Below are 8,974 nucleotides of genomic sequence, written 5' to 3' on the forward strand. Positions count from 1 at the left end.
GCTGCCAGAGCTCCAGGAGTGTTTGGACAGCGCTGCCAGGGATGCACAGGTTCGGATTGTTGGGGTGTCTGTTCAGGGCCATCCTCAAAACAACACATCCCCACAATCCACCTTCCTTTGGATGAACATGATCTCTCCATCAAGAAACTCGTGTTCATGGCCACTGCCTCTCCAGCAACAGACGCTGGCTTTTCAGTCTTACTAAAATTCACAGAAAGCTTTGCTATGAATATTTTTTCCTCTCCTTTTGAATCACGAATGGGCACTCCCTGGTGTGCCTCAGTGCTGGCTCCAGGTGAGCACCGACGGCACTACAGGTGCATTTCATTAATGCTCAGGCAGCAGGGAAATAATCCCGCCCTATGTTCCGCGGAGGGAAACTCCTATTTTACAGCTTAGGCTGCCTTTCAAACAAGGGGGGCGTCCTCTGGATCCAGTCCTGACTTCAGACTATGCAAACGTGGTTGTCTGTGTGAAGATCCCTGAGAAACTCGTCCTTGGAGATGGCCACAAACATTCTCCCAGGCCGGAACCGCCGTCGGTGTCCTGCCCATGTGCTGGAAGATCGGCAGAGGGCAGGGCAATCCCACCGAAGGATGGATGAGGACAATTCCCAGGAGCCGCTATCCCACTGCAGTGCCCTGGGTGGCACGTACGATGACTAGGAGGCCAAGGTGCCCAGTCGACCTCCTCCCCAGGGAGGGTGCAGCCAGCTGGGCAGGGTCCCTGGCAGGAAATAGGGCTCTCTTAAATAGGGCGCCTCTTTCCTGGCAGGAAATAAGCGCTCTTGGAGGTGCCAGATTTCCTTCGCTCGGCACCCTTTGGGAGACAGGGAAAAGCTGGCTACCACAGCAGTGTGAGGATCCACCAGGAAGCAGCAGCTGAGATAAGCTACCTGTTACACAGGTACAAGGTCCACCGGGAGCCAGAGGCATCAATAAACACACCCTCCCCGAGCTCAGCCAGGGCTCAGCTCAGGTGCCTGGGGCTATGACTGAAGGGTGTGTGGGTATCCCAGGTGAGACCTCTTAGTGCCCTCAGGGACCCAGCACTTGGGGCAGCCCAGGGTTTGAGCGGGGAGCAATGAGTGCCTGGAATCACAACTCTGCTTGGGGCTGCTGCTCAGGACAGGGGCTGAGGGGAGCTCAATGGTGGTGATCAGTTCCCTGCAACCTTCTCCTGTGTGGACAGTTTATGGATTTTTTGGGGGTGACCTGCTGGTTCAGGAAAGGGCAAAGAGCCAAGCACTGTGTTTCTAAAGAGGTTCTGCTAGAGCCCAGAGTAGCCCCAACACTTGGTACTTTTGCTTGGGATTGTGAAATCCCAAGAGCACCTGGGTCACTGAGCTTTGGAAAGGGTCATTGGCTCCCCAAGGCTGACTTGCTCGTGCTCTCCTGGGCACTTGGCTATCGGGGTCCTTGGCACTTGGAATGTGAGTGTGCACAGAGGGGTCTCATCCCCTGGAGATGCTCTTTGCCCTTCCCAGCAGATGGGCAGCAGAGAAAAGCTCCAACTTTCCTATCAGTGAATTGTTGCCAGAGAAATGAAGCAGATGAGTGTCCAGCTGTGCTGCTGGGGTGACGTGCCAGAAAGCCAATTTCTGCTAGGAACTTGCGGCCAGGCAGGGGTGGGGGAGCTGCACCTTCTGCAGAGGCCTTGGGGAGGGGGAGTGAGAGGCAGAGAAATTTTTGTGTTTGTGAACCTGTGAACCCACAGCCCAGATCAGCAGCCTCCTTCCTTCAGCAACAGCCATGCTCGTAAACAGCAGGAAGTATGGAGAAGCAATTGGAAATGAAAAAAAAAATAAATCACAGGAGGCAACTGCCCAAGAGTCCCCAGCCCTGTGGAGCACATCAGGAGCAGAGGTGGCCACTGCCCAGCAGGCACTGTGAGGGGAGTACAGGGAGCTGCAAACCCACACCTGTGTCTTCCACCTGCTGCATTTGGGGAGAGCTCTGACACCTCGAATTCCCTCTGGGACAGAACCAGCCCTTTCCCTGGAACACTCAACTCTGGCATGGGAGGGGAATGGAGAGGACTCCTTCCTCCCCACCTCCAGCAGACAGCAAGGGCAGAAGTGGAAGCAACAGAAAGCCTCCAGGGGCCAAATTTGCACCTTGTTTCACTGCTGGGGGCTGGGGAGGGGGAATCTGGCAGCTCTCCTTCTTTGGAAAGGGTCCAGCTGCCTTAGGAGAGAAATTCCTTGCATAGCTTTGCTGTGAAGAAAGTGCTGACCTGTTTGGGGGCGTTTGCTGAGCAAGTGAAGACGAGCCAAAGGCAGCTTGTAAGTGCTGGGAGAAAATGGCCCAGTTTGCTCATCACTGGGGTTAGGCAGCAGGTCAGGCTTTCTGGGGGAAGCGGTGCCTGGGGACAGAGGCTTTGTGTGCCATGAGGATGTCCTGATGATCCCTGGCTTCACACACCTCCGGAGAGATGATCCAACTTTGGTGCAGAGGCTGCTGGTGCCACGCTGTGTGAGCATCAGAGGTGACCTGGCAGCTACATCCAGACGCTGGGGCCCAGGAAAACCCCATCATTCCCAGGGATGAGGCCCAGGGGACACCTGGAGAGCTGGAATCTTAGGGTGGGGATGAAATGGTGGGTCAGGGAGAGCTCATTTAGCTATGATTTCATTTGAAGCACATCTTGGGATGAAAGGGACACCCACTGATCACTGCAGTGATTGAAGCAATCCTTCAAAGATGATTAAAACCAGCAGCAGGTGGCTGAGGGAGAGGGCATGGAGGGACTGAGGTGGGAAATGCATCTCTGAAAGTGCAAGCAGGAAAACAGTGTAACTGCAATAAATATAGGAGGCAAATCTGACCTGCAGTGCCAACAGAGCACTAAGTGTGTGACTGAAAGAGTGTTGATTTCGATTAGATACAAGGCAGCATTTTTTTAGTATGAAGGTGGTGGAACACTGGCACAGCTTGCCCACAGAGGTGCAGATGGATGCTCCATCCCTGGGAACATTCAGGGTTAGGATGGACAGGACTCTGAGCACCCTGGTCTACTGAAAGGTGTCCCTGCCCATGAGGTGGTGTTTAAATGTCCCTTCCGACCCAAACCATTCTGGAATTCTATGATTCCATGACTCCATGACTCCATGTTCCTTTGCCTGGACAACAGAGCAAAGGAAAACCTAAATGTGCTCCCACATCAACACCAGACACTTAAACCAGCTACTCATGGATTTTGGGGGAGGCTGTAATAAGAGGACACTTTAAATGGGGCTGGATTGAAGTTATCAGGGAATAGAACATAAGGATAAAACTTCTGAATACAGTATATGGTCCCATTCCCTCAGAAACAGTCTGAGAACTACCAGGAAAAGGTGCTACTCTGGATCTGCTCTGAAAATCAGGAAATGTGTCCCAAAAAAGCCCAAAAAACAACAAACCAGGCCAATCCCAGATAAAAATAAATTGTCTGAGTAAAACCTGGAGCAAAGAGGAAATAGGGCAATCCTGTAAACCCCTCACACGGTGGGGGGAGTACAAGGAAAAGTGATGCTGAGGAGTTGAAGGTCTCCCAGAAGAACATGAAAGCTGAAAAAATGCATCAAGTCAGATATAAATAGGGAAGCAAGAGGACTAGGAGAAAGCTGGAGGCTTGTTCTGCTAAATATGCTCACACCAGTGGTGACCAGCTCAGCCAGTCTTCTGCAGGGACTGGGAGGTGGGAAGGCTGCATAGGGATGAGATGGACACAGTGATAGGGCTTTCCCCTGGGAGCATTCATACTCCTACCCATTTTTTTTCCCTCAAGGTGGGAAAGGCTTTTAAATTGGAATAGAATTCCAGGTGGAGTTATCCTGGAGAGACAAACTAAATGTCCTGGGCAGTTTGGAAGTGGCCAGCACCAGGATGGGGACTCTGACAGTCAGCAGGAGCATGGTCAAGTCCTGTCCTAGGGAGGGAAGATCCTCGAGCTGGGGATCTTAACAGGAGCAATCCTTTCTTGGGGGCACTCTCCCTCCCCAGAAGGGAGCCTGGCACAGGGAACTTGGGCAGAACCACAGGGTATCCAGCTGCTGAGCAGCCTGGAGTAGTCCAGTCCTCAGTGGGGAGCTGGGAATTTCCTTTTCCCAGGGAGGAAACAGCTCCTATTTTGGGTCTTACTGGAGCAAAGGATGTTGATTTCTTTCTCTATTTCTTTTTTTTCCCAGATGAGTCAAAATTGACCATTTCTCTGCAGAGGAGATGCCAAGTGCAGCCTGAGAGAGTAGAAGTGACAGCCTTGAGGCTATTGGAACAATCCCCAAGGAAGCATTGGGAACATGTCAGGATCTTCCTTTTGGGGCTGTTTCCTCTGTGCTACCAGCACACAGGGAAAGCCCAGGTTTGTTCCGGGACCCACAGCATCTCCAGGGTACTGCTGCTCCCTCCTGCAGCCACCACCCTGCACTGCAGCCTGTGTCCTGTCCACATCCAGCTCCCGGTGAGGCCAGAGACAGCCCCATCAGCGCTGTACCTGCCAAGGTGACAGGGATGCTTTCAGGCCTGTCCACTAAGTGACAGCCTGAGCTCAGCCCCGTTACACCCTCCTGGAGCTCTTTGTCTTGCCTGGCTGGATTTCACAGCTGTCCCTTGAGAAAGCACCTGTCTGGCAATGCAGGAAGGAGGAGGAACATGGTCTTTTTTCTCCAGGTAAAAATGAACTCTGGAAGGGCTGGTGAGGAGAAGCAGGAATCCAGATGAGTTTCCTAGCTTTGTGGCTGCTGGCCCCAGCTCACACCCAGCAGGGAAGGCAGTAGGAGATGATTTGAATTGAATTGAACTGAATTGAATTGAACTGCACTTTGGGAGGAAAAGAGGAAGGTGGCAGGGGCACAGTCCATGGAAAGGAGGGAAATCCTGGGAAAGCCATCCCAGCCAGGACTTGGAGGCTGTGGATAGCCCCCACTGGCCATAGGAGGGATGTGGAGGGGCTGGAACTGGCAACCGGGGTGTTCCAGTGTGGGAGAAGGACTCCTCCCTTGCATGAGCAATTCAGGCATCACAGAAAGTTTTGGGAGCTCTCCCAGCCTTCCTGAGTTTGGTAGAGGTGAGGAACAGCTCTTGTTCCCAGCGAGCCCCAGCCCTGAAGAGGGATGGGGGTTTTGGGCTGGATGTGCAGTGAGATGGGGAGAGACCTCTGCAATGGATCCCTTGGAAGCTTTGGGGGGACCAAACCTGCTCCCCGCACCTGGGGCGTGGATGCCCCGAGGTGTGAGGTGGCTGCAGATCTCTGCCCTTCTCTTGCAGTGCTAGCCTGTGCCTGCAGAGGAAGGGAAACAAGTGCCGTTTCCCACAGCCAGCCCAGAGGCAGGACCCGAGGGCGAGCCGCTAGGATGAGGCATGCGAGAAGCATCCGCCGCGTCCCCTTTCCCATGGAATGCTTCTCCCTGGCTTTGTCTGATGCGTGCTGAAGTATTGGTTTTCCTCTGGAGTGGATGAGTCACGGAGAAAGTCGGGAGGGAGCGGGGGCTGCCCGGACATCCCAGGTGCCCTGTCCGCTGGGAAGGCTGTGTGGGAGGGAGCAGGCACTGCCCAGGGGTGCGAGCAGAGGGCACGAAAGATGCGTGTGAACCGGGGAGCTGGGGCCGGCTCTGTCCCTGCCGACACCGCACGGGGCTCCCCAGTTCTGGGAAAGGAAGGGGGGTCCCTCCTCTGGTCCCCCTCACCCTTCCCCGGGGAGGAGGTCACTGTGCGTAGGGGTGAGCTCCCAGCTGTCCCTCTGCTGAGCGAGTGGCTGTGTCTCTGCTGGCTCCGCAGAGCCCTCACTTGCCCTTCTCATCTCGGCAATTTCATTGACAACGTCCAGCTTGGGAAAGCGCCAGACGGGCTCTGTCACGTCAGGATTCCGCCAGATGGGAGCTCTCCACAGCAGCGGCTGCGGGATGCGGCCAGGGCTGCTGTCCTCCGCCCAGCAGCTCCATGTGCAGGGCTCGGGGCTGTGGACTGTGCCACCTGGAACCTGTCCTGCCCCTGTTTCGCCAGGAGGTGATGGTGTGGTGGTTCCCCGGGCCCGCTCACCTCCTTGCTGAGCCTCAGCAATCTGTGCTGTTCCATCCTATCCTCTTTGCATCCACGGGTGGGATGCGGGTGGGCTCCAGATTCCGCCGCCGGCCAGCCAGCTCTCCAGCCGCCCCGGGAACACCTCGTGCTCTCCGCAGCCCCTCGGTAACACATCCAGCGGCTCCGGCTGCAGGGGCCAGGCGTGGTGCTGCCCCACTCCCGGCCCCGGCAACCCGGCCTGGCTGAGCTCATTCCCCTCCCACATGGGCAGGTAACGTGCTCCCGACTCAGCCAAGCCCTTGTGCCTGCCAGCTTTCCTCAAAGAGGGATTGTCTGGATTTCCAATTGTTCCCACTCCCTGCCTGCGCTGCCTGGGCCCTTCCCAAACGCCCACCTTTGTGGCTGTGCATGCTTCACCTCTGGAAAAGAGGGATGGTTTTCACGTCATCCCTCGCCACGTCCTCGCCAGAGGTGTCAGCTGAAGGCAGGGCACGATGCTGGCCTTTCCTGAGGATATCCTGGCAGTTCCTGGGCCATCAGCAGACACAGACTTCTGAGCCAGAGCAACACATGTGACAGCAAGACGCAAAAGCAGCTGCACCCAGTGGTCCCGAGTGCTCAGGCCCGGAGGCTGCCCCGGAAGGAAGTGGCTTTAACACGGACAAATGGCACATTAAAGTGGCAGCACCAGCCACAGCCTCCCCTTGGGGATTGGCCTAGATGGGATAGCCCTAGCCTGGCGGTGGTATTCTGCTCCCTCTGCCTGCTTCAGCCTTTGTTTTTCTGCAGGGATACTCGCCAAATGTTGTCCTCCGCCTTCTTGTCCTTCATTGTCCCCCTGACCCAATTCCTGTGTCCCCCAGGCTCCTCTCTCAGCGTGGTGGCAGCGGGACCGAGCAGGTCAGAGCAGCCTCCGAAGGCAGCCTTGCACAAGGCACGTTTCGGGCCCTGGTGACAGCTCTCGGTGCCCGCTGGCACCCCCGCCGCTCCCACGGCTCCCGGCTCCTCGGGCCGCCTGGGGACACGCCGCCCCTCCCCGCGCCGTCCCGGGAGGGGCCGTGGGCCCTGGCCGTGCCTGCCAGCTCCGGAGCCACTGCCGGGGACGCGCCTGGGCCGCAGCGGACGGCGTTTCCAACCCCTCCTCTCTTCCCAGAGGAGGGAAAAACAGGCCAGTGTCCCGCAGGGTTGCCAGGGTGACATTTTTTGGCGGCCGTGCTTTTGCGGCTGCTGAGCTGGCAGGGGCTGTGTGTTGGGAGCTGGGGCAGCCCCTCTGTCCCCGCACCGGGGTGCCCCTGCCCGGGGCCACCCAGCAGCGTGGGACCACCGGCCGCGGGATGCAGGTGGGAGCCAGGCGCAGGGGTGGGGGGACACTGGGACATTGGAGGAGCCACGCAGAGATGAAAAATGCCAAAGCTTTGCTGGAGCTGGGAGCCTGCGGGGTAGGAGAGCCTTTTTGGCTGGGGCTTGGGAAGTCTGGGCTGCAAGCTGCAGAGCCACCATCGGAGCACCGCTGGTTTCCATTTGGTCGGCTTTCGAAAGAGCTGCCTCCACTGGCAGCGTGGGTGTCCCCCCTCCCGCGGCGGGCAGTGTTTGTTTGCTTGGGAAAAGATGAGCCTCATTAGCTGTCCTCCGTGGCTCTCGGACTTTAAAGCTCAGCAGGAGGAGATTTTACGATGGGAAACTGCCCTGGTGTCAGGCAGGCTTTACATGGAGGTCTGCTGGGGGGGACCACGGCCCTGCTGTGACAGTGGGGACAGCACCAGGGCTGAGACACAGGTGAGACAGGAGGGTGGCAGAATGTGATGCACTCGAACAAGCACAGCCGGGTCAGGCAGAGCCCAGGGGTGCAGTGAGGAGGAAGCGTGGGATGTAATCCAGCTCCACGTTCACCTGCAGCAGCGATAACATCGCTGTGCTCTGTGTGTGGGAAGGTCCGGGCAGGCGGTCAGTGTAGCCCCGGGTGTTTGCACCTCCCAGCCCCGGCAGCGCTGATAACATTGGAAGGGCCAGAATTCCCCCATGGAGCCAAAGCAGCCTTCCCAGAGCTGCCCACAGGCTCTCCCACCCCACCGGAGCACTTATTCACCCTCTGATTCAGCCCATATATAGCCAGGTCACTTTGAACAAGGCTCTGCTATCAGGCAGGATCCTTCTCCATTTTCAAGGAGAATTTTTTTTTCCCCCCAAGCACTATCCTTACTCCAGGACTCTCCTCCCCCTTGCTCCAGGCCCTGCAACCCATCCACCTCTCCAAAATCCTTTCACAGAAGGTGACTCAGGGCTGCCACGTGCTGCCTTTTGTGCAGCTCAGGTACTCCAACATCTACCTGGAGGGAAGGAATCCAGCTTCGGGAGAAGAAAGGGGCTGGTAAATCATTCAGCATCCAGCTGGGAAAGCATAAATTTAAGAGTCCTGACCACGTGAAAACATTCTGCGGCTGAACAAGAGGCAGCTTCGGTGTTGTATTCATGGCCTCCAGACCAGGGCTGTACTGAGAGGCTGCCTGCCTTTGGCGCCGTTGAGAGATTTACAGCCAAATTTCGGAGAGCGCTAGCGTGCCCCTGTGCGAGCGCAGGGCCGAGCAGCTGGACGTCGTGGTTTGTCCTGCTAGATCCAAACCCTGCCTTAGACTAAACACGCCTCTGCCATCATTAGTGAATCACTTCTACATCCCCTCGAAGCTTCCAGGGCTTGGATTCCAGAAGCTTTTTGCTGCCGCGGGGCACTAAAATGTTGCGGAAGACAAAGCAAGGTGTGGCAGCCGGTTTTGTGGGGATTATCCCGCTGGGATAATCCTGGGGCTGGGGCTGCAGGAAGATGAAAGCTGGGGTATGGGGAGGAGTGAAAGTGGGCAGCAGCCGCAGCTTTAACCCCTTTCCCGGCACGGGCAAGGTGAGGTGTGGGGCACTGCTGCCCTGGCTCTGGCATTGCAGCCCGCAGCCAGAGCTGCCCGGGAACGTGTCCAGGAACC

The 8,974-nt window shown here is 56.8% G+C and overlaps 1 long non-coding RNA gene across 1 annotated transcript; it reads left to right on the plus strand.

Moving 5' to 3' along the window:
- Window positions 1–713: 713 nt before the first annotated feature.
- LOC148183915 (uncharacterized) lies at window positions 714–8,725 on the plus strand. The gene is made up of 3 exons (XR_015773099.1): window positions 714–1,018; window positions 4,172–4,652; window positions 5,250–8,725. It is a non-coding gene; the product is annotated as an uncharacterized LOC148183915 (long non-coding RNA).
- The last annotated feature ends 249 nt before the right edge of the window (window positions 8,726–8,974 follow it).

This window comes from Pseudopodoces humilis, chromosome 8, assembly GCF_049639895.1.
Source record: "Pseudopodoces humilis isolate 2021_Gansu_Grassland_sample_001 chromosome 8, ASM4963989v1, whole genome shotgun sequence".
NCBI lineage: Eukaryota > Metazoa > Chordata > Aves > Passeriformes > Paridae > Pseudopodoces > Pseudopodoces humilis.